This window comes from Schistocerca americana, chromosome X (genome assembly GCF_021461395.2).
Source record: "Schistocerca americana isolate TAMUIC-IGC-003095 chromosome X, iqSchAmer2.1, whole genome shotgun sequence".
Classification (NCBI taxonomy): Eukaryota; Metazoa; Arthropoda; class Insecta; order Orthoptera; family Acrididae; genus Schistocerca; species Schistocerca americana.
In genome coordinates this window covers 652,001,608-652,026,360 of record NC_060130.1, presented here as the reverse complement: position 1 = coordinate 652,026,360, position 24,753 = coordinate 652,001,608, and the positions used below count along the sequence as shown (strand labels likewise).

At 37.3% G+C, this 24,753-nt stretch overlaps 1 protein-coding gene across 2 annotated transcripts in view; it reads right to left on the bottom strand.

Annotated features, from left to right (window-relative positions):
* The window catches only part of LOC124554917 (cullin-2), a 188,252-nt gene extending 181,000 nt beyond the window's left edge, over positions 1-7,252 (bottom strand). The window contains exon 1 of one of the 2 annotated variants that reach the window (XM_047128607.1): positions 7,122-7,252. The gene's annotated coding sequence lies outside the window, so the exon portion shown is untranslated. Of the gene's footprint in view, positions 1-7,092 lie in introns of both variants that reach the window. The other variant, XM_047128606.1, reaches the window with a different exon arrangement.
* Between the last annotated feature and the right edge of the window lie 17,501 nt (positions 7,253-24,753).

Below are 24,753 nucleotides of genomic sequence, written 5' to 3'. Positions count from 1 at the left end.
AATGAGCTGCCCTGGTGTTCTATATGTGGTCTCCTTCACAGATGAGCTATACTTTCCAAGTATTTCCCAATAAACCAAAGCTGATGATCGCCTTCCCTACTCCTGACCTCACATGTTGCATGTTCCATTTCATACTGCTTTATGCTGCACCTAGACATTTAATGGGCTTAACTGTGTCATGCAGCACACCACCAATGGCATATTCAAACATTACAGCAGTGTTTTTCCTGCTCATGTGCATTAACTTACATTTATATACACAAACAGTAGACTGCTATCCGCTATCCATCACACTGAATCCCACATGCTACAGTGTTATCAGGAAACAGTCTCAGATTGCTGCACACACTATCCATCAGATTGTTTGTGTATACAGAGAACAACAGCGGCCCTACCATAATTCCACTGAGCGAGGTGGTGCAGTGGTTAGCAAACTGGACCCACATTTGGCAGGACAACGGTTCAAACCCACATCCAGCCATCCTGATTTAGGTGTTCCGTGATTTCCCTAAACTGCTTCAGGCAAATGCCAGGATGGTTCCTTTGGAAGGTAATGGCCAGCTTTATTCCCCATCCCTCCCAAATCCGATATGACCTCGCTGCTAGGTCCCCTCCCCCAAACCAACCAACCAACGTATCACAATTCCCTGGAGCACTTGTGATGATACCCTGGTCTCTGATGAACACTTGCCATCCAGGATGATATACTGGATTCTATTATTACTTAACAAGTCTTTGAGCCACCCACATATCTGGGAACCTATTTCATATGCTCATACATTCCCAATGTGGCACTTTGCCAAACATATTACGGAAATTCAGAAAGATGGAATATTCCTGTTGCCCTTTATCCATGTTTTGCACGACATTGTGCAAGAAAAGCACAAGCTGCATTTTGCGTGAGCCGTGCTTTCTAAATCCATGTTGATTTGTGGACAGAAGTTTTTTTGTCTCAAGGGAATTTATTATAATCAAACTTAGAATAAGCTCCAAGAGTATTAAGGATACTAGTCTGCAATTTTTTGGGTCTACACTTGCACAGTTCTTATACACAGGAGACACCTGCCTTTCCCCCCCCCCCCCCCCCCCCAATTCCTTGGAACTTTGTGCTGGGTGGAAGATTTGTGATAAATGCAAACCAAGTAAGGAGCTGATGCCCAAGAAAAAGGTCAATATCACAGAGTACTCTCCATAAAACCAAAATGGGATCCCACCCAGACTTTGTAACTTATTTGTTTTTTAATCTTTCAGGTGCTTCGCAATGACAGAGATGCCCATTTCTATGTCCTCCTTAGTAGAGTCTATGCAATGATCAAACAATGGTGTTTCTGTATGAGCCTCCTGCACGCGATGATTTTTTTTTTTTAATGTGAAATTTAAAACTTCATTTTTAATTTTGCTGTCTTCTATTACCACACTAGACTGTTAAACAAGTGGCTGGATATAAGCCTTTGACCCATTAACCAATTTTACACAGGACCAGAATTTTTTCAGCACGATCTTGCACTAAGGTACGACGGTGGTCGGTGTATGTTTTGCTCATTGATCTTTTTATGGACACACGAATTTCTACGAACTTCTGGCTTCAGAAAGTTTTGTGTTCTTTTTAAAAAAAAAAAACTCAGAGTGCAACAACCTGTGTTTCCTTGGCATTTTCCGAATTTTGTTATTAAGTCACAGTGGGTCTTTTCTGTCCTTCATCCTTTTACTTGGCATGTACTCCTCAAGAGTGCGACTTACAATCAGTTTAAACTTTGCCCATAATTATTCTATGTCCATCCTACCTCAACTAGATGATGCAGTACTGTAATTGAGGTGCTGAAATGTTTAGCAAAAAGTCTTTGAATGAAGCTACAGAACACAAAGTGACAAAATGGTGCCACATAATACAGGGATTCTTGAGCCAGAATTAGTGGCTGAACCCAGTAACCATTCTCAAAAGGAGGAGAAGAACTGACAGAAATTAACAGGGGAATTGTGAGTGGAGCAACATATCCTCTGAAGTTCATTAAGGTTAGTGGAGTCCATCATAGACTGGGGATGGAGCAAATGATAGCAGGAAGCAACCAATCTGGTTGATACCAGGTAAACAAAACAGTAACAGGTCACTTGACATGGGGTTCACACCTCCCAATTACCTTTTCAGAGAAACCTCATGTTCATTGTTGGGTATTCCCAAAGTGGCCTCATTCAATAGCCACACAGTGTGCTGAAACTCACCTATAGCACCTTGTACACGAATTTTAGTGCAAAAATGCCTAGAGTAAGACAAAGTACTAGCCCTAAATAAAATATTTTCTGGTACAACTGTTTAGCAAGATTGTACAGACAACTGTCTTTCGGCTTTCAACAGATTTCATCATCATGTCCAAGACTGGTTCTGTAATGGAGTGGTTAACCTGCTCTGATTAGGGCCATCACACCCTCTCTTACATCAGACCATGTTTTCACACATACAATACCTTTTTTTACATCATATTTACCTAAGAAATGCCAATTTTAATATGACAAATAGTGTTAAAATGATTTGAGTGTCTATAGTGACACTTTGAGTAAATAATAACATTGGCAGTACTTGTACTACTGCTGCTGCTGCTGCTCTTGCCACTAATACTGATAGTAATAGTAGTAGTAGGAGTAGTAATGACAATAACAGCAATAATGACAGTGGCAGGTACAAAAAGAATTTATATGTGTACAAAGTAGATGTTTTCTAATATAGCTAGTTCTGGGGATGGGAAATTTAAAGAAACTGCACTAGCTACGGAGTCTAGGAAATGAGAAAGATCTGATTGGAAAGAAGGATGGACAAGGGTAACCTTGAAATGACACAATGCAATACATTCATTAATGTTATGACTGCCATCTGTCAGACATACTTCAAGGTATTACAGGATTCTACCCTGAAAAACAGGGTCTGTATGGCATCCTTGTACAAGGTGTGTCTGAAAAGTTCTGTGAATGGTCTCAAAAAATAAAGGAAACAAGAGTTTAAAACAAAATACCACTAGTGGCCTTCAAAGTAATTGCCATTAGCTACAACACGCCTCTGACATTGGTGGTAAAACTGTTGCAAACTCTCAGCAAACACTTCTCATGAATCGCACGAAACACCGTAGTCACACATTGATGGATATTTGCATAATTACGGGAGATGAGGCCTGGTGCTACCAATACGATTTAGGGACCATTCAAGAGTCAATGGTATGGTGTCTGTTGTTGACCCATTCTCTCACAAAATAAGTCAGCCGACAAAATCCAAGATTAAGATGATGTTGATTGGAGTTTTGACAACAGGGTCTTGATCCATCATGAATTTCTACCCAAGGGAGTCAGGGAAGACAATGAAGACCATGCCATTGACTGTTACTTGCAGTACCAAATCTCATAATGGTGATTTCCTTAAGGGTCAATAAAGAAATTTTGTTTGTAACTATTGTTTCTTTTAGTTTCCGAGACCATTCATCAAGCTTTTCAGACATACCTTGTATCATTATGTTGCAAACTCAAAATATTACCATAAAATGTCAAAGAAAGAGCAAACATGACAGACATTACAGGTCTACAGAAAGTTTCAAATCAATGCATGTTCATCTGCAGTGTGATAATTCATTCAGGGTATCAGCTCTTTTTCAAACCCTGGGTGTTTTTATTAACAAGTACCTTTAAAGGAGCTCCTTCCTGTCACACAAAGTACAAGAAGAGAGTAACTTGTTTATAGAGATGAAGGATTTCAAAGAAGGAAACACCTTGGAAAAAAGCAGTTCCGTACTTAACTAAAGGATGAGCCGTATTCTTAAAAAAAAAAAAAAAAAAAAAAAAAAAAAAAAAAAAAAAAAAAAAAAGAGTCCATGCCACCAATACAGAGCAAACTTAACGAAAGTGTGATTGCACACTTAAAAAGGTCCAGATTTGTAAATTGAAAACTAATAGTTGTGACAAAATTGCTTTAGCAAGTCTTCAATTCTATCTTTGTAACAGGTAGTTAATTTAATTGGTATCAGGAACAGTCTCACATAAACAAATGGTGCCCTGCGAAGTTATACTATGCCCTTCACCACTCCTGATTTTTTGTTGATGATTTAGGCTTCAGTACTCACATTCTACAGTTTGGAGATATCACAACCTCATTTTCCAAGTGAAACATTTGCTGTTCATGTAATACAGCTTTGAAATGTCAAGTAGCTCCACTTGAACAAAATGTAAATACATAAAAACAAACCAAGCAGGATGACACTGATAATTTATATACCATCATAGTTGCGGGTGAGCCAAAAGCCATTATACATCTTGGTTTTATCAGTGATTGCGAACTAATTTTGCAACAATACACTATAAATGTGTTTGGGAAATTCCCAGAGTCCTATATCTTCTGTGAACACTGAAAAGCATATTATGCAACAATAGCTTTGTTCCACAGTCACATCACCTATAGACTACGGCTCTGGACTCACTTAGCAGACTCCATTAATGTGCTGTTTCTTGAGAAGATCGCAAAGGAAATCACCACACAAAGCAAAAGAATGGACTATTGCAAATTTCAGTTTTCCAAATTAAGCATATTGAGTATTTTCAAGCAGAATATCATCAGCTGCATCATGTGAATTTATAACAGGAAATGTCCGGTAGAAGACATGAAACTTGTTATGACAACAACAACATGTAAAGACCAAATGTGCCACATGTTACACAAGGCACCTCTTGAACATAGGTCCTGAAACTAACATCAGTACAGTTGCTTGAAGAAAACACATGACTGAAAGCACTGCCCAATCACAGGATTACAAAGTGAAGTGACACAGCGGCCAATGCACTGACAAATCTCCACCCTACATCCAGATTTAGGTATTCTGTGGTTTCCTAAACAACTCTGGGCAAATATGAGAGTGGTCTCATTGAAAATCCAAGCTTACGCTCTGTCACCACTGATCATATCAGTCAGGCCTAAACCTCACATTTTTCTATGTTCTTCCCTCAAAACACTCCACCAATGAGGTTTTTTTCCCCAAAAACTAAACAATTGCAAGAAATGAACTACTACAATAGAGATTCCTTTACTTAAATTGAAAGTGTTATAATATCTGTGTAACTGTCACATTATTGCTGAAGATTAAAATGCACTCTGATAAAATCTAGCCCATCAGGATTGGCGAATCATACAAATGTCATGAATGCACATCATATAGCGTAGTAGGCTTTCCTTACTCTGTGTTAGTAGTGTAGTCGTGTCTGTCCATTAATAGTAATCATGTTATAGATAAAATTTTAAGAAATGGATTGTGGTCATATGCTCTGGTTTCTCTGGATTGCTAACTAGGTCACTCAGCCGACATCAAGAGCAACAGTTATTTCTCAGGACTAAACTGCAATGCATTAAATGTCTTCCATATTAAAGGTGGTATGCAAGAGGTGCGACAGATACCTGTTTGATGCCTCAACCTTGTGGCTCGCTACTTATCACCAATTAGGACAGTTACAAAGATTTGCACTTTTTTCCAACCTTCCTTGTGGAAGAAAATGATTTGACACAACAACACAAAAGTGATGAAATGGTACTATTTGTTTTTGAAGATGTTCCAGACTGAGCACACGTGTTATTTGGGAAGGGAATCAGCTGTGCCCTTTCACAAAGGAAACATCCCAGTAATTTACAAAAATTACAGAAAACCTAAATCTGGATGGCTGATTGGGGGATTTGAACCACTACTCTCCAGAATCTGAGTCCAGTACCTTACTACTGCATCTGCTGCCACAATCTCATGGAGAGTAGGAAAATAAACAAACAATTACCATATCAACACATTCCATTCCGACACCTGAAGTGATCTATGAAACACAGGAACACTGTGACGGGACTGCTGGCTAGTAATCTGAACATTTTATTCATCTCAAATTAAAGTAAAGTGGGCCTATTCTCCTCAAAATGGCATTCAGTGTCAATGGTTTTACGCTATGCAAAACAATTTCAGCGTAATACTAAATATGACAAACTACACTTACTAGTACAGGCAAACAGTTCCTACAGTTTCTCCTATACAACAATGAAAACGTGGAAGAATAAAATGCCTGAAGGTGTAAAACTCTTCAATAATAAACAAACTCGGCAGTGTGGTTAAAGGAAAGGGTTATGGAAAGTTTATGTTCTTCGCAAATGGTCAAAACGAAAAATGCTTTTGACGTATTCATACTTTAAGTGACGGTCAAATTCAATTTAACTCAAAGATAGAAAGTGTTCCACGGAGTCTATGCATTTCTCATAGTACACGGTAATTAAACTGCTAATATAATCAAACCGAACACGACATGGAAACTAAAAGTACATTAACTTTTAAATCTGTGTACCGGCACCTGTCATTAGCAAACGCTTTAACCCCTAATGCAAAGACGCTGTTAAACAACTCAATACAAGACATTTGGTTTGTTACTGAACTATCATATTATATGACCACGAGCTTTCAGTTCCACTGTCAACTGGCTACACAGAATTATTTCTCGCAATGCACATTAACTTCTATACTTTCCATATACAAAATGGGGAGAAGGAATGACATCTTTTTCGTATAAGATTTCAAGAAGGAATGACAGCTTTTTCGTATATGATTTCATCCGATTCCAAAACTAACAACATTCTACAGTCATCCCGGAATATTTCGTTCATTCGGTACTAATAAACAGCGTTGAACATTGTATGCGTGAGTACAAATAAATATATGTATGTCAGTAGCACAACTATCAGACATTCGTCGTCATCTTGCAGAATGACCACTGTAATGTTCGACACTACTAAAACCATACACTGTCACACCTCTCGATTCGGTTACTGTGAACCTAAAAATGACAGTTGCATTAAATTGTACTTGCTAATAAAACACGATATTTTTCGGAAATTTATTGCAACACACCATGAACCGAACACAGTGCGCACACAGCAAATACAGGAACAATAGTACAACAAACACCCTTCAAATTTAAATAATTCAAACACCAATACATATAGCTCAGAATCTAGAAATAACTAAATTACAAAAATAAAGTCATATAACATTTCGTTTTTTTCTGAACTATAGCTTAAAACACAAACAAAATACCTACCCCAAAAATTTACGCAACACAACACTCACCAAAACATAGTACACAAACGCATCTGACTGACGACACCTGCAACAACTTTTATCTTTCCTTTCACTGCCGAAGCTTGGATATTCCAAAGATTCCCATACATACAACACATACACACACCAGACACCACAGTCTAACATAACAGTCACGACACTTCGCCTCGATTTTGTTGCCTACAGCGCCAGCAGCGCCCCAAGCGGCTGGTAGGTTGAACTGTGAGTTCGGCGCGATCGTGAAAGCGAATAGTGATTGAGTATTTTGATTTATACAATGGTTTATACCATCGGGAGCGTTTGTAGCGCAATAAATTGCAGCAACAACAGGAGGAAGACACCACAGCTGTCTCTTTTTAGGTTTCCTAAGGATCCTGAGACGTATATACCATCATGTTACTAAACTGTATCGTCAGGATTCACTTGCAAACTGTATGTGTATAAATGATGAATGTATCGTTTTAGGAGCAGAAAATGGCTTGTTAATAGCAGACGAGAAGACCTGATGAAGAAAGACCCAGTTTACCTGCATAATAATGTTAGGTTTTGTCCGCTACATTTCGAAGAAAACCAGTTCATAAACGCAGACAATAACAAACTCGTGTGGAATGCAGTACCCACACTGTTTGACATCCTAAATAAGCCACCTCAACTGACGATGAAGAGGAAACTGCCACAAAGATTCGACAGTCAATCTAAAGCTGTAAAACAGTCGTATGACACAGAAGCAGCCAGTTCAGCTCTCCATGTATCAGTGCCAGATTCGTGCGAATCGTCACCACAGACGTGCTTTGACGATAAAGTGGTTAGATTAAGTGCAGCTGGTCATGTCTTACAAAAGCGTGTGAAGTGTCAGAATGTGCAGATCGAGCGAAACTATTACGGGGCAAGGAAAGTGCCAACAGACAGATTGTTTGAAAATTACTCAACTATTTGGTTTTTCGTGAAATGTAATGTAATCAGCTCATTATAATGTTTTCAGCATATTTCTGCCACTATTTGGCATATAAAGATGAAGGTCGTACTTGTGGCAACAGGCGACAACAGTGACACACACAGTAGGCCTACAGAACGATAAACGAGCTGTCGATCGCTTTTGCATGTAGAGGTACATGTCTGTGCTTCTTACATGTGAATCTGTGTGTTTATATTCTTTTGATATCAACGTGGTAAGCAGCAATTCTGTCCAATGTCACAAGTGTTTATTCACGAATGTGTTGTAGCTTGCCACTCTATTCATGGTTTTTGTCCATACTTGCGCTTATTTTAGAATCATTAATAGAAACATATATGCGTTCCGATACTAAACAAACTCTTGAAGGCAAGAAAATAACTCGAATAATTCGGAAATTACGTAGGTAATGGATGTAAACAAACATTATGCTTACAACGCGTCTGACGTTCACCTTACCTGCCGCTTGGAGCGCTAGTGTCGCTCCATCTGTCAAACGGCAACAACTTTTACAGCAGTGAGTGTCGCGACTGTTATGTTAGACTGTGCCAGACACCCCCGCGATTTAACGGCAAACAAACAGCCAAAGATTTCAGTTACAACAACTTTCGTATATTGGCAGAAGCAATAGCATTATGCTCATTGCATGGAATAAGACGTTGCGAAAGTGTAAGCTTCACTTTCCGTGGAACTTCAGCTCGCTATGAGGAGAACTTCAAATCGGTCAGTAAGCTTGTTCAGTCGTGTTACCACATGCAATAAATGTGACGCCACTTGGTCTCCACTCCTATGGCGTCACCGAAGTTGCATGTGAAGACACCCAAATTCCTGTGCCGCCATTTTTTAGCAACAACTACTTTAACTTTGTGACGCTATTTTTCTACCCCCACCGCCGATTAATATCTTTCGGCTGCCAACCGATGGGTGAATGTCAGCTGGGTTCCCACACGCAACAGAAGTTTCGTCACACCTAACGGTATACTGCAGTTCCATGTGTGAACTCTCAGTTTAAGTGGCGCAACTTAAGTGCCGCAACTTATGTCATGTCACAACAAATTGGTTGTACTTCGTTATGCCACTTTCCTTCCTCCACTGCTCCTTGCTGGCTGTATTTCGAAACACAAGTATCCTGTCACACTTACTCACGGAGAGTAGTATATCTATTAAAGTTCCGGGACAAAGATTATATTTTTTTAAAAATCTCGATATTTTAGTTTTACTGTATCCCTGGTTAAAAAATTTTCTAAATCCACGAGCGAAATTTTCAATTAACTAAAAATTAAAAAGTCTAATTCATTAAAAAACTAATTGACTATATGCCTATTTTAAAATTTTATCTATACATACAGACGAAATTTTCATTTAACCAAAAAATATTCAGTTGAAATTAAATTTTTAACAAACTAAAAGCCACCCGTTGTGACCGAGCGGTTCTAGGCGCTTCAGACTAGAACCGCGCTGCTCCTACGGTCGCAGGCTCGAATCGTGCCTCGGGTATGGATGTCTATGATGTCCTTAGGTCAGTTAGGTTTAAGTGGTTCTAAGTCTAGGGAGCTGATGACCTCAGAGGTTGAGTCCAATGGTGCTTAGAGCCATTTGAACAATTTTTGAACAAACTAAATTTATTCATTTAATTTTTTTTAAAAAACAAAACTTTGAAAATTAACATGAATACAACGAGCTTGATTTTGTTTTTTACCACAATGTATAAAACTTAAACCAACGATTTTCTGTAATTTATCTTTGTCTTCTGAAAAGATTTTAGCATAACGATGTGGATGAGTAATTTTATATTTATCATCCTAAAGTAGTAAAATCTGTTGACTATATTTAGTTATCAAAATTACAGACTTCGAAATATTGAAAGATTTTTGTCCATTTCCGTTAATTTGGTGAGTACTTCTGCATAACCATCACTATTACTGTTAAGTTGAATTACTAAATTTTCAACCCTGCCTTTCATGTTTATTTTGGAAGTGCACTATTCTCATTATTAGTAGTCCATCTAAGAACAGAATCTTGAGAACGTGAACTTCAAGTGAAAATTACTGTTCAATCTGCAACCCAGAATATTTCATTAAAAACCTTTACAATATCCGACAGACGAATAATAACTGATGAAGGAATAAACAGATACTATAGTCTAGACAAAATATTATTTTCTTATTTAATTGTAATAACATCGAACAATTTTACTATATAATTATCAATTAGTTTAGAATTTGACTTAACATCAAATGCTGAAAAATCTGTTTCATCTGCAAGAATTACATCAAGTGACATATATAATCTCTCACGTTTTGTATGAATCCATCCATCACCAATGTTAATATTAAAGTCTTTTTCTTTGTATGGAATATTTAAATTATTCTTAGAGTTTTCATTAAAAAAGAGAAAGAGTACAACTGATAACTCTCGATTGTGGTAAAGGTATATTAAGAAAAAAATTTACAAGGCCATTTTCAAAATAACTGTAACAGTTGAACCATTGAAGTCAATCGAATTGTTATTTTCATAAGTTACAATAATTACTAAATTTTAATAGTACCAAAAAATGGAATATTTACAGGAATAATTTGTTCATCAATTCTTGGTCCTACAAGATCAACATCTGGTTTAAATAAAATAAATAATATTAGTTAAATTAAATTAATATAATAAAAATAAATAAATACACAATATATATAATGTAAATATTAATGAATATATGGTAAGTGCATATCAAAATATAAATATAATTAATATAAATATATATACACATAAAATAATATTAGTTACAGTAAATTAAATTATATTATCATCATTATGAAATTGATCAGTATGTTTAACAAACATTCTACAGGTAGTTTAAAATACATGTTCATTAAATCGAATGCTATTAATTTCAGAAATTATTATTTTATACGTAAAAAATTTAATATCACGTTCAATAGCAATTCAATTTTAAAGAAATTTCTTTACTGTATATGTTAGGTTCTTTGAATAGGTAAATTTTTCCAAATTTTTCAGGAATTTCAATTAGTTCATTATCACAGTATATGTTATTATTTTTCGATGTAATATTTAGAGATAAAAAAGTTGTACAAAAACCCAATAATGAAAGGTTTTTACAAGTTTTACAGTTAATCTTTTTTGAAGAATATATGAATTATGACTAAATTTAAATAGATGAGTCATTCATCATTAATAAAAATTATGTAAAAAATCGAAGATTAGGAACCATTATTAGATTTCCAGAAAAGAAATGAAAAATGAACATGGTATACTAAAAAAACAATACTAAAGATCAATAGTATCATTTTAGCACCTGGATTGTTGAATTGGAATTAAACTTATAATCTGTACATTTATTCTAAAAGGTTAGATCAACAGAAATATCAACAATTTATTAAAAATTGTGATAAAGGTGAAGAAAGAATTAATGAAAAATACTGTTTCCCGGGAAAATAATGATGAAATTATGAGATTAAATAAGTGTCAAAATAATTCACTTGTAGTATCGATCTTGAAAATCACAATATACTTACACAATATTTTACTAGATGTAGCCATAAGGGAATTAGATTGTTTTTATTTAACTGAAACATATTCAACAATAACAAATCAATTACCTACAGATAATTTTAATTTTTAAAATACTTCTAAACAAGATGACACAAATTTAAATCATCATGAGTTCATTGCAGGTGATTTAATATTTGATGACTTTAAAGAAATGAGTAATAAACGTTGGAATAATGATGAAATTGCATTTAGTAATGGTTTATAGAGATAAAAGATTATGAATCTTTTAAACACTGAACGTGTAACATTAGAGATTAAAGTAGAATGGAAACAGTGAACATAAACATTCTCACATATGTTGACGAGAAGATGAACATAAAACGTATTTGGTTGTTGTTTATTTATCATTGATCATTAATAAATGTTTACAAAATATGAACTTGAAGTTGTTAAAAAGCTAGAAGAAATGGTAAAGCAAAAGAATAATTAAAAGAACAGTTCAAAATATAGAAAAAACCATAAAAAACATAATGTTAAAAATTTTAAATAGAAGCAAAACCATTTCTCTATGTAACTACACCAGTCATAGAAGGAATCGAAGGATTGGGGGATATTCAGTTAAGAGTAATTGAAAACAAATCAGAGAAACTGAAAAACAAATGGTTCCTTATAATCAATATTATTTATAAGGATTTAACAATATACCAAAATTAATGATATGAAAGTTGACATTATGATTATACATTATGTGAATCAGAAATGCTAGGTTTATTGAAAAAATATGTTGAAGAAAATATGGATAGAATAAACCATCGAATATTGAAAAAATGTAAATAAGTGAAAGAATTTTAGAATTTATATATATATATATATATATATATATATATATATATATAATTTTTATATGAATAAAACGAAAATATGTATTCCACAGCTGAACTATTTCAAAACCTAGAAATATATATATATATATGAAATAAATTTTATTTAATTAAAAATTCCAATAATTTTTTTCTTTATTAATACATTAATTTATTTCATATATATATAAAATAAATTTTTATTTAATTAAAAATTTCAATAAATATTTTCTTTATTAATACGTTCTACAAATCAAATACATATATTCATATATATATATATATATATATATATATATATATATATATGATCTGTATAAATTATCTTAAAGAAATTATCTTAAAGAAAATATTTATTTTTTTAATCAAACGAAAATTTCATTCATTGATATTGATGAACATGATTTGTAGAATTTACTTACATAGAAAAATTTATAAAGTATTTTTTAATTAAATGAAAATTTCCTTTGTTGGTACAGATAATTTTTGTAAACAGGGTATACAGCACAACTAAAATGATAGTTTCCAATCGAGATATTTTAAAAAATACTCTCATTGTCCCAGAATTTTCGTAGATATGCCACTATCGAGGAATTACTGCAGCACTCTATTAAGTTTCAGTATGTTTGGATTTTACTACTGAAAAAATTAAATGCCACACGGGATTAGCAGAGTGGTCAAGGGTGCTGCAGCCATTGACTGTGCAGCTGGTCCCGGCGGAGGTTCAAGTCCTCCCTCAGGCATGGGTGTGTGTATTTGTCGTTAGGATAATTTAGGTTAAGTAATGTGTACGCTTAGGGACTGATGACCTTAGCAGGTATGTCTCATAGGATTCACACACATTTGAACATTTGAAAAAAGTAAAAACAGCAATCAGAAGGTATACTTTCGTAGCTTCAGGGACTACAAGAAGAACAACGCATGTTGCTTGTGTGTGTCTGTGTGTTGCAGGCATGAACACAATATTTTCAAACCAAGAAATCAGTTCAATGTTTGGGAACAGATGATGAGTTGAACGTCGTAACTTTAAGTAGATTTTAGTTGTCATACAATTATTTTACTTTTGATAGTAAATTTTATAGACAATCAGATGCTTAGCTAGTTTAGAAATGAGAAACTGTCTTGCAAGGCTTCTCGCTGACATATTTTTCAACTATCTGGAACATAATTATTTTTCCCAGGCCTCCACTACTTCCACTAAATCTGTTTTTATAGATGTTATGTAGACGTCATTTGCATTGTGTTCGACGGTGATGAGCACAACATTGCACATGTAGAAGAGTTTAATGGTCTCCACGGCAAAGCGATCTTTATGCATGAAGCTACGTATAATGAGAGAATCCTCATCCATCTCAATTTGACACATTCTATATTTACTGTAAGTCCTCGAAAAACTGCTCCATCATACATACCACTTCCTTTCATTCCCCATAAATATAAGATAGGCTAACATTGGAACAATGACTCATCATATTTCTGTTATTCCACTAATATCTGAATCAATTAATAGGGAGCAGGAAAATTTAAAGTCTGTGGCTTTTAATAAAGGATATAGTCGTTCCATCATGACAAGTTGTGTAAAGTAAAGACAACGCCAAGTGAGCATGGAGATGCCAACAGCCCTTTACTGTAGGATTATAGGTGGGGTAAGTTCCTGTATCTAGGCAATGTGTCTTATGGAGCTGCCAAACTCTTCTGTGATATTAATTAAAAAGTTGTATTCATCAGTTCTAAGAAGATACTACAACAATATATTCACAATGATCGACCCTGTAAAGATGTGTATTCCACTTCTGGAGTGTATAAGATTGGGTGTAATGAGTGTTATGTAGCTTACCCTGGTCAAATCGGTAGAACCTTTAAACTAGCTTCCAAGAACATTTGCTTACAGGGTACAGACAGGTAAAACATGATCCCACCTTTACTGAGCATCTCTGATCTAGTGGCTACCAGCCACTCACCCTTGGGAAGTTGCGCCATAGGGTGGTGGGGTTTCGGGTTCCGCTGGATAGGTCAGGAGTCCGTTACACGCAGCAAGCGGGTACATGGGTAGCAGGGGTTTTGTGGCGTGGACTGGTCGGTTTTTTAGGTTAGATGCCCTTGGGCAAGTACAGAAAGGGCAGCAGCCTCAAAGGGTGCAGGGCAATGTCAGGAAATGCACGGGCCAAGAAGCAATCGGTATTGTAATTGTAAGCTGTCGAAGCTGCATTGGTAAAGTACCGGAACTTCAAGCGCTGATAGAAAGCACCGAAGCTGAAATCGTTATAGGTACAGAAAGCTGGCTGAAGCCAGAGATAAATTCTGCCAAAATTTTTACAAAGGCACAGACCGTGTTTAGAAAGGATACATTGCATGCAACCGGTGGTGGCGTGTTTGTCGCTGTTAGTAGTAGTTTATCCTGCAGTGAAGTAGAAGTGGATAGTTCCTGTGAATTATTATGGGTGGAGGTTACACTCAACAACCGAGCTAGGTTAATAGTTGGCTCCTTTTACCGACCTCCCGACTCAGCAGCATTAGTGGCAGAATAACTGAGAGAAAATTTGGAATACATATCACATAAATTTTCTCAACATGTTATAGTCTTAGGTGGAGATTTCAATTTACCAGATATAGACTGGGACAATCATATATTTAGGATGGGTGGTAGGGACAGAGCATCGAGTGATATTATACTGAGTGCAATATCTGAAAATTACCTCGAGCAATTAAACATAGAACCGACTCGTGGAGATAACATCTTGGACCTACTGATAACAAACAGACCCAAACTTTTCGACTCTGTAAGTGCAGAACAGGGAATCAGTGATCATAAGGCCGTTGCATCATCCCTGAATATGGAAGTTAATGGGAATATAAAAAAAGGAAGGAAGGTTTATCTGTTTAGCAAGAGTAATAGAAGGCAGATTACAGACTACCTAACAGATCAAAACGAAAATTTCTGTTCCGACACTGACAATGTTGAGTGTTTATGGAAAAAGTTCAAGGCAATCGTAAAATGCGTTTTAGACAGGTACGTGCCAAGTAAAACTGTGAGGGACGGGAAAAACCCCCGTGGTTCAACAATAAAGTTAGGAAACTACTGCAAAAGCAAAGAGAGCTTCACTTCAAGTGTAAACGCAGCCAAAACCTCTCAGACAAACAGAAGCTAAACAATGTCAAAGTTAGCGTAAGGAGGGCTATGCGTGAAGCGTTCAGTGAATTCGAAAGTACCGACTTGACAGAAAATCCTAGGAAGTTCTGGTCTTACGTTAAATCAGTAAGTGGCTCGAAACAGCATATCCAGACACTCCGGGATGATGATGGCATTGAAACAGAGGATGACATGCGTATAGCTGAAATACTAAACACCTTTTTCCAAAGCTGTTTCACAGAGGAAGACCCCACTGCAGTTCCTTCTCTAAAGCCTCGCACAAACGAAAAAAATGGCTGACATCGAAATAAGTGTCCAAGGAATAGAAAAGCAACTGGAATCACTCAACAGAGGAAAGTCCACTGGGCCTGATGGGATACCAATTCGATTCTACACAGGGTACGCGAAAGAACTTGCCCCCCTTCTAACAGCCATGTACCGCAAGTCTCTAGAGGAATGGAAGGTTCCAAATGATTGGAAAAGAGCACAGGTAATCCCAGTCTCCAAGAAGGGTCGTCGAGCAGATGCGCAAAACTATAGACCTATATCTCTAACGTCGATCTGTTGTAGAATTTTAGAACATGTTTTTTTGCTCGCGTATCATGTCGTTTTTGGAAACCCAGAATCTACTCTGCAGGAGTCAACATGGATTCTGGAAACAGCGATCGTGTGAGACCCAATTCGCTTTATTTGTTCATGAGACCCAGAAAATATTAGATACAGCCTCCCAGGTAGATGCTATTTTCCATGACTTCCAGAAGGCGTTCGATACAGTTCTGCACTGTCGCCTGATAAACAGAGTAAGAGCCTACGGAATATCAGACCAGCTGTGTGGCTGGATTGAAGAATTTCTAGCAAACAGAACACAGCATGTTGTTATCAATGGAGAGACGTCTACAGACGTTGAAGTAACCTCTGGCGAGCCACAGGGGAGTGTTATGGGACCATTGCTTTTCACAATATATATAAATGACCTAGTAGATAGTGTCGGAGGTTCCATGTGGCTTTTTGTGTATGATGCTGTAGTATACAGAGAAGTTGCAGCATTAGAAAATTGTAGCGAAATGCAGGAAAATCTGCAGCGGATAGGCACTTGGTGCAGGGAGTGGCAACTGACCCTTAACATAGACAAATGTAATGTATTGCGAATACATAGGAAGAAGTATCCTTTATTGTACGATTATATGATAGTGGAACAAACACTGGTAGCAGTTACTTCTGTAAAATATCTGGGAGTATGCGTGCAGAACGATTTGAAGTGGAATGATCATATAAAATTAATTGTTGGTAAGACAGGTACCAGGTTGAGATTCTTGGGAGAGTCCTTAGAAAATGTAGTCCATCAACAAAGGAGGTGGCTTACAAAACACTCGTTCAACCTATACTTGAGTATTTCTCATCAGTGTGGGATCCGTACCAGATTGGGATGAGGGAGGAGATAGAGAAGATCCAAAGAAGAGCGGCGCGTTTCGTCACAGGGTTATTTGGTAACCGTGATAGCGTTACGGAGATGTTTAGCAAACTCAAGTGGCAGACTCTGCAAGAGAGGCGCTGTGCATCGCGGTGTAGCTTGCTGTCCAGGTCTCTAGAGGGTGCGTTTCTGGATGAGGTATCGAATATATTGCTTCCCCCTACTTATACCTCCCGAGGAGACCACGAATGTAAAATTAGAGAGATTCAAGCGCGCATGGAGGGTTTCAGACAGTTGTTCTTCCCGCGAACCATACGCGGCTGGAACAGAAAAGGGAGGTAATGACAGTGGCACGTAAAGTGCACTCCGCCACACACCGTTGGGTGGCTTGCGGAGTATAAATGTAGATGTAGATGTAGATGTAGATTTTACACCATGCCCCCAAAGGGCAGAGACTTAACCTTCTAGAAGGCCGAAATCGTTAAGCACTCGTATGCTAGGAAGGATATCTTACTCAGTGATCAATTTGCCAGTAAGAACCAAGTTTTTTATGTCTACTTAATCCCTATCTTTAAAGAAGTTTTGAGTTCTCCCAGTGACTTTTGATCAATAAGGCTTTTTCTAGATTTATTTCTCTTTATGTGTTTTACTATTAGAATCCAGATTTTGTAATTACATAATTCTTTATAGTGTACTTCGCATTTGTAGTTTTTATTGCTTTATCCTGACGTTTCCTGATATTTACTTCAGAGGCCGATGACAGTTCTTACATTATAAACTAATCATATAGCCTATATATTCTTCACAATCATAGTTTCTGCTTTTGCATTAGTCATTTTACTTTATTTTATTAATAATCGCTCTCCCTTATGTGCCTTCTAATCCGTCCCCCACTGCATAATACTTTGTTAAGAATGAACTGTTCTTAATTTGTGAGCCTTGTTTTACATTTGTTTTACCATTTTATCTGAAAAAAAGAGTGTTGTACTTGCATTATGTTAGTAGAGAATTTGGGGCTTGCAGTTTCCTATTGCTTTACACCGAAAGTTCCTCCTTGTGACAATAGAATTATATACCAATTTTGGGACTGTAAATTAATTGTGTTTTGGTCTACAAGCTTTTGACAGTTATTGGACTTGTTTAGTTTTAGTCATTCTGCATAATTTTTAATTGACAAATATTCCCACTAAAGTACCATCTAACTCATGCACTGCATAGTTTGAATTAGGAAGGTTTCTCTTCGAATGCTATATTGTGTAATTCTTTTCTATGTTCATGTACTTGAACCCTCTGCCTCCATTCTTGTACAGTATTCTGTGATAATATTTATTCATTTTATTTCATATTTTAATCACATTATAACGTTACTGTACCACCATTCCAGAATGGACTGGAATAAACCTTTCGATGAGTCACACTTTTGTAGTAATGTGATCCTCATCAAGTCTTTTTTAATATGCATTTCTGCATATTAACTATGCTATGTTAACACTAATAAGTAGTTAAAATAAACTGCTGAATGTTAGACCAAGCTTCCTATCATTTACATAGTTTATTATCACCCTTTGCAATAGGCAAAATGGCGAAAGTAGTTTCTGAATTCATCACAAACGAAAGGAATATTAAAATAACAGAATCAATTTTTACATAAACCATTACTCTGAGTCCAACTTTCGAAGTAGATACCATCAATGTAAACAGAATTTTTCAGATACGAAAATATTTAGTTTTCAGCGCCATGTTTGCATGGCAAACTTAGATGTCTTAATGTTTCAAGAGGTAATTTTGGCTCTTTTAATAAATATTCCAGACTGCAATGCCATCCTAAACATGGGGCACCCCAATATTATACAAAGAAGGAGCGGAATTTGTACCACAGGACATCCTACTTTCGAGGTGAAGTATAGGTATGAAATCACAAAATGTTGAATTCATTAACATTTAGGCAACTTCAGTCACAAATGAAAAAAATCACTATGCTCGAATTTCACTTTGCAGCAATTTCTGAGCTTCAGACATATCTGGAAACTCTTGTTATATGGGATGGAGACTCCCATAGCATCCTGCATAAAGAAGACCAAACCTGAATCTAAGTTTTGATAAAAAATTGCATACCTTAACTACTGAGTTACAACTAACTGGTACCTGGCAGCTCAGACACCCCAACACAAAAGCATATGCCCATGTGACCGCTACATCAGTGGGCAGACTAGACAGGATTTCCGCCCAACAATTCCTCCTCCACAACAAGGAAACATTTGAGTTGTTACCTGTGAACTTTTTGAGCCACACAGTCCACCACACTGAATTCAGGAATAAACTGCAAAAGAGGATGTGATATGTGGCAGCTTAATTCCTCCTTGCTTCGTGACTCACAACTGGAAATAGACATCATACAGGCGTGGCAAAAGGCTCTTACTATACAAATAAAGTCTGTAAAGCTAGACGAACGACGAACTAAACTTTACAAACCAAACTTCCTGGCAGATTAAAACTGTGTGCCCAACCGAGACTCAAACTCGGGACCTTTGCCTTTCGCGGGCAAGTGCTCTACCGAAGCACGACTCATGCCCGGTACTCACAGCTTTACTTCTGCCAGTACCTCGTCTCCTACCTTCCTTGCCCATGAAAGGCAAAGGTCCCGAGTTCGAGTCTCGGTCGGGCACACAGTTTTAATCTGCCAGGAAGTTTCATATCAGCGCACACTCCGCTGCAGAGTGAAAATCTCATTCTGTTTACAAACCAAAATTTATTTTATGTACCAAATGTTACACGAAAGGTAATGAATTTTGGAATCAAAAACTAAGGAATTTTTTTGACAACCTTAAGGCAGCTATTCAATGCATTTAACTGGAAAGTTTATACCTATAAAACTAATCAAGGCTAACATTACTACTCTAACTAGATACTACTCTGCAGGACACAAAAATCGATCAGCCGATTTTACTAATATAGTACAACAAACATCCTCAGTACAACAAACAGCGCAGGAGCTACACACAGTGAAGCGACATTTAATATACTCTTTCCAAGACACAGACGAGGCTGAACATAAAACCTAAATACATATAAAAGAGGCATTAATGAATCAGTTCACCTCATTATAGACAAGTAAATATATGGAAGCAATTGATAGGACTTCTCCAGTCGTGAGTAATGTTGGGATGCCTCCGTACGAGCACGTCATACACAACTTATAAATCTTCATTCTCCAGCTCAAGAACTTACTGACATGCACCATCGGATATACGTATGAGTTTTGATGTGATGCCACATTTCACTTGAGAGTCATTTCATGACTCACTGTTGCTCATTGTCGAGAAGCATGAAAGGGACGTGTAGATTTGTGTAAGCACTTGCTCACCTTAATCTATTTCTTATCCAGTGACCAATACTTTGAAGGCTGATGGTGTCGTAATGGGTAGTCCCATGTCACCCATTGTGGCTAATCTTTGTATGGAAGATTTCGAGGATAAAGCACTCCAGTCGGTGGAATTAAAAACTATGAGTTTCTGAAGATATGTGGATGACAGCTTTTGTAATCTGGCTCTATGGCACTGCATCGCTGAAAGCGCTTCTGCAGCATGTACATTCTTTTCGTTCTGACATCAAGTTTATAATGGAGATGGACAAAACAGGAAGTAACCTCCCTGGACGTATTGATGTGGAGAAAAAAGCATGGCACTTTGGGTCACACTGTGAACCATAAACCAAAACACATGGCCCTATAGTTACAGGCCACTAGTCACCAACCTTCGAGACGAATGGGCGTGCTTAAGACGTCGGCCCACAAAGTATGTGCCGTGTTACATTCAGACAGTCAATCCAATTAGCTACGCTACCTCTGTCACGTATTCCAACAAAATAGCTATTCCAAACGGGAAATTCTCCGTGTATTACACCCAGTGCATGTTAGACAATGTGAGAAGCAAAAACAAAGCGAATAATAAAGAGAAATTTATCATGCTGTCGTACATCAGTTCTGGTTCTGCAAAAAATTGAAATATTTCTGGAGGAACATAAAGTCAAAAGATCTTCTGTCCACCACCAAAACTCAGAGCTCTTCTATTCTCAACAAAGGACAGTCATTGCTTGAGAAGGCCCGAAGCGTATAAGATTTCTTGTAGTTGCAGGTAATCATACATATGACAAATTTGTCGCATCCTGGAAGGCAAATGCATCGAAAACTGACGACACACACGTCTGGACCAATCAGAGACATCTGCAGTGGCTGAGCATTGTCTCAGCATGGGGCACAATATGGACCAAAAATTATCAAAAATCTCTCGTCATCGTCTTCATACTGAGACAAAATAATTAAATATTAGTAGAAATTTGCAACATAGACAGATCTAGTGAACAGAGATACAGGTTTCCAACTCAGCACAACCTGGGAACTTGGGCTGGAAATATTAGAGTGACAGAGACCACAAAGGTAAACCATTGGTCATCCACAAGAGGAGGCTTTGGTAGTGACTTAAATACAACTGGCGAGGGTGGTCTCACTCTAGTGCAGATGTGCATTTCATCATGAGGCTTATGACACAAGGTGTTGGGGCAGCCAACAGAAGCTTCGAAGTCCTCGGGTTCTCGTTCGACAGCTGAAGTAGCATTTTCTTGCTACTGTCAGTGGGGTATCAATGGGAGAACGAGGCAGGTATTCTCTGAAATCAGCATCAGCGTTCCTTGAATTGCTGACATCGTCATCAACATTCCCAGAATTCTCTCCACTTCCACAATTTCCCAGAATTCCATCCACCTGAGCTTCTGAATATATATATATATATATATATATATATATATATATATATATATATTTGAAGTAGGTCCTGTAATAGGGCTATGAAAAGCTGGATGTTCATTCTGTGATATTGTTGAAAGACTTGACAATAATGCACCACAGTGACACATCTAACAGTTACAAATCTATTTCTTCTAGGGTAGACCCAAGCCAGGTGTCCTGTAGCATGCATTCCACTGATCTCAACTTAGTTTGCGAGTTCAATGGTGTTTATGGAAAGCACGTTGGAAGACAGGCTGGAGGCTGTTGTTTTTTTGGTGAAAGGTGGTCCTGGCCACTGATGGTCACGTGTTGATTTGGAGGAGGTCAGTAGAAGCGCTTGCAACCAACCTGTCTGCGTGCTAGACACACTTGATCTACACCTGGAGTTATGGTCTGGGGTGCGATTTAGTATGACAACAGGAGTATTCGTGGTTATTCCATGCACCCTGATAGTAAATTTTTATGTCCATCTGATGATTACAGTTGTTGCTCTGCCACTCTTAAACAGCATTCCAGGGAGTGTTTTCCAACTAGATAACACTCGCCAATATACCCATGTTGTAACCCAACATGTTCTATAGAGTGTTGACGTGTTGCCTTGGTCTGCTCGATCACCAGATCAGTCTCCAATCGAGCACATATGGGACATCGTCAGACGACAACTCCAGTGTCATCCACAATCAGCATTAACCGTCCCTTTCTTGACTGACCAAGTGCAACAGTCGTGGAACTCCATCCCACAAACTGAGGTCGACCACCTGCACAACTCAATCCATGCACCTTTCCAACGTGCGTTCAACGTCCTGGTGGTTACATTGGTTATTAATGTACCAACATTTCACTTTTGCTAAGGTTTATCTCGCACTTACATTAACATGTGATCTTGCAATGTTAATCGTTTAAATATGCCCCCTAGAGAAATAAATTACCGAAATTTCATATCTCTACATTAATTTTTTTGCTGTTGCAATTTTTTCCCATGTGTATAGCGCACCCACTTGCAGTTCATAAAGTGCCAGCAGTTGACTTTGCAGCAGCAGTCTCGTAACTGTCAGCTGTATCACATTTTAAATTGGTAGGAAATCAGTAGTATTGGTTGTTCAATTGGCAGATTAGTAGGACACCGAATTTGGAAACTTGTGAAATTGGTTGTAAAGTTGGAAATTTGGTAGAATGTCAAAGCTGAAAATTTGGTAAAATTCTTTGTACAGGAATGTACATGTCATCTCGCAATAGCATGAACACCATGGTATGATCTGAGTTTGCAAAATTACATGTATGAGAACCGGTAGACGGATAACCTCACCTGTAACACAATCATATATCCTGACAAGCTAGGTCCCGCAAAACATGCGACTGGGTGACAATATTCTGCTGTACGAAAGTAGCCAGCCGGCTACTGGCGCTCATTTGCATAATTTCTTCCTGCAGCCTATGCAATATTGCTTGGTAATGGCCGTAGGCGTAGTCAGTCATCGGTGTTCATGCTAAGGTGTAGAGTGAATTCAGGCCTGCCAGCAAAGAGTATGGTGGCTAGAAAGAGAGAACTTACTTCGCAGATGAGTTGTGTACTTTAAATTAACAAATTTTGAAACCAATTACCGTTACCGTTAAAAGCCGTTAATCAGCCTGTTTTGCAGTTAGCTGGTAACTTATTAAGTTCACAAAATCTAGTGTGTCACATTTATTTGCAATGTAACTATCATTTTTAAGCAGATCCAGATGTGAATGGAGCTTTATTAATAGATTCTTCCTCTGTCCCTTAATGGAGTCAATACTTTCGTTTCTGACATTTTTGACCAGTACTCCAATGTATGGATTCTTAACATCGCTATTTACAGTAAGTGCTAATATCTGACACTCCTAAGTTTTAGCCAGATTTCTCCATACACTTTGTTCAAAGCAATATCTCTTGGATGCAAATTTTCAATAGCTTCTTCCTATTTCAATTACAGTTTATATTTTTCCTTTATGATAGTTTATTATTTGCTGTTATTATGGTTGCCTAAAGTACCACTTTCCCAGTGGTTTCCTTTGCTAGTGTCCAGAACATGGATACAGACATTTGGGATGTACATACTGTACAAGACTGTCAATTTTTTAAGGCAGCATTTGTTAGTGACTGGAATGAATTAATGACTGGCTATTTATTGTAGAATATCCATGTAGAGTTTTAAGTTCGTTTATGTAGGAAATCGATTTGCCAGCTATGTTATTGGGTTCAGATACTTGCTATAGATTCAAGACTGAGAAAGATGACGATACTGAGAAACATGTTTATTGTTTGTGGTTACTATGACTGCAAAAAGTACCACTGTTCAAGCTTTTTTTACTAGTGTTAATAATGAGAGTAAAATGTAGTAAGAGAGATGCAAAGAACAGATGTACGTCTTTAGAGGACTGACTTTCTTGTTGGCAAATGTATAGCAGACGTAACACATTACCAGTTAAGAATGTATAAGCTAGACACACGACCATGTCGTTGCTTTTAGATGTATTAGCACAGCGCACTAACGCTACAACAGGTAACATTATATGTGCTATAGTTCCACAACCCTACGCTAATGTCAACAGGTATTTGTAAAATACCTACGACAGCCTATTGTGTTCGATTCCGTCGAAACACCTGCATAACAGGTTTCGGATTTTCGTGATATGTTATGAGCAAAATACAGGATTTTCGTCAGCCTGGGACGCTTACCAGGTTGGCTTAATAGACGTTGGCTATAATTGACATGAGAAAATTAAATGGGAGCCTACTTTACATTGTTTAAATGTATATGTATCGAAACAACTATCAAACTAAAACACTAGCTAATTGTGGATACATCGCAGATTCATTCTGTTTTTTGTGGATTGTGGTGCAGTGCCATGACAACAGCATACTATGAACTATTATTCTTCACTTCACATTGGCACGTTGAATTGACAGCATGCATGTGACATCTCTGTGTATGATGCTGTCACACCTCAAACTTTGATTTGAATGACTGACTGCTCC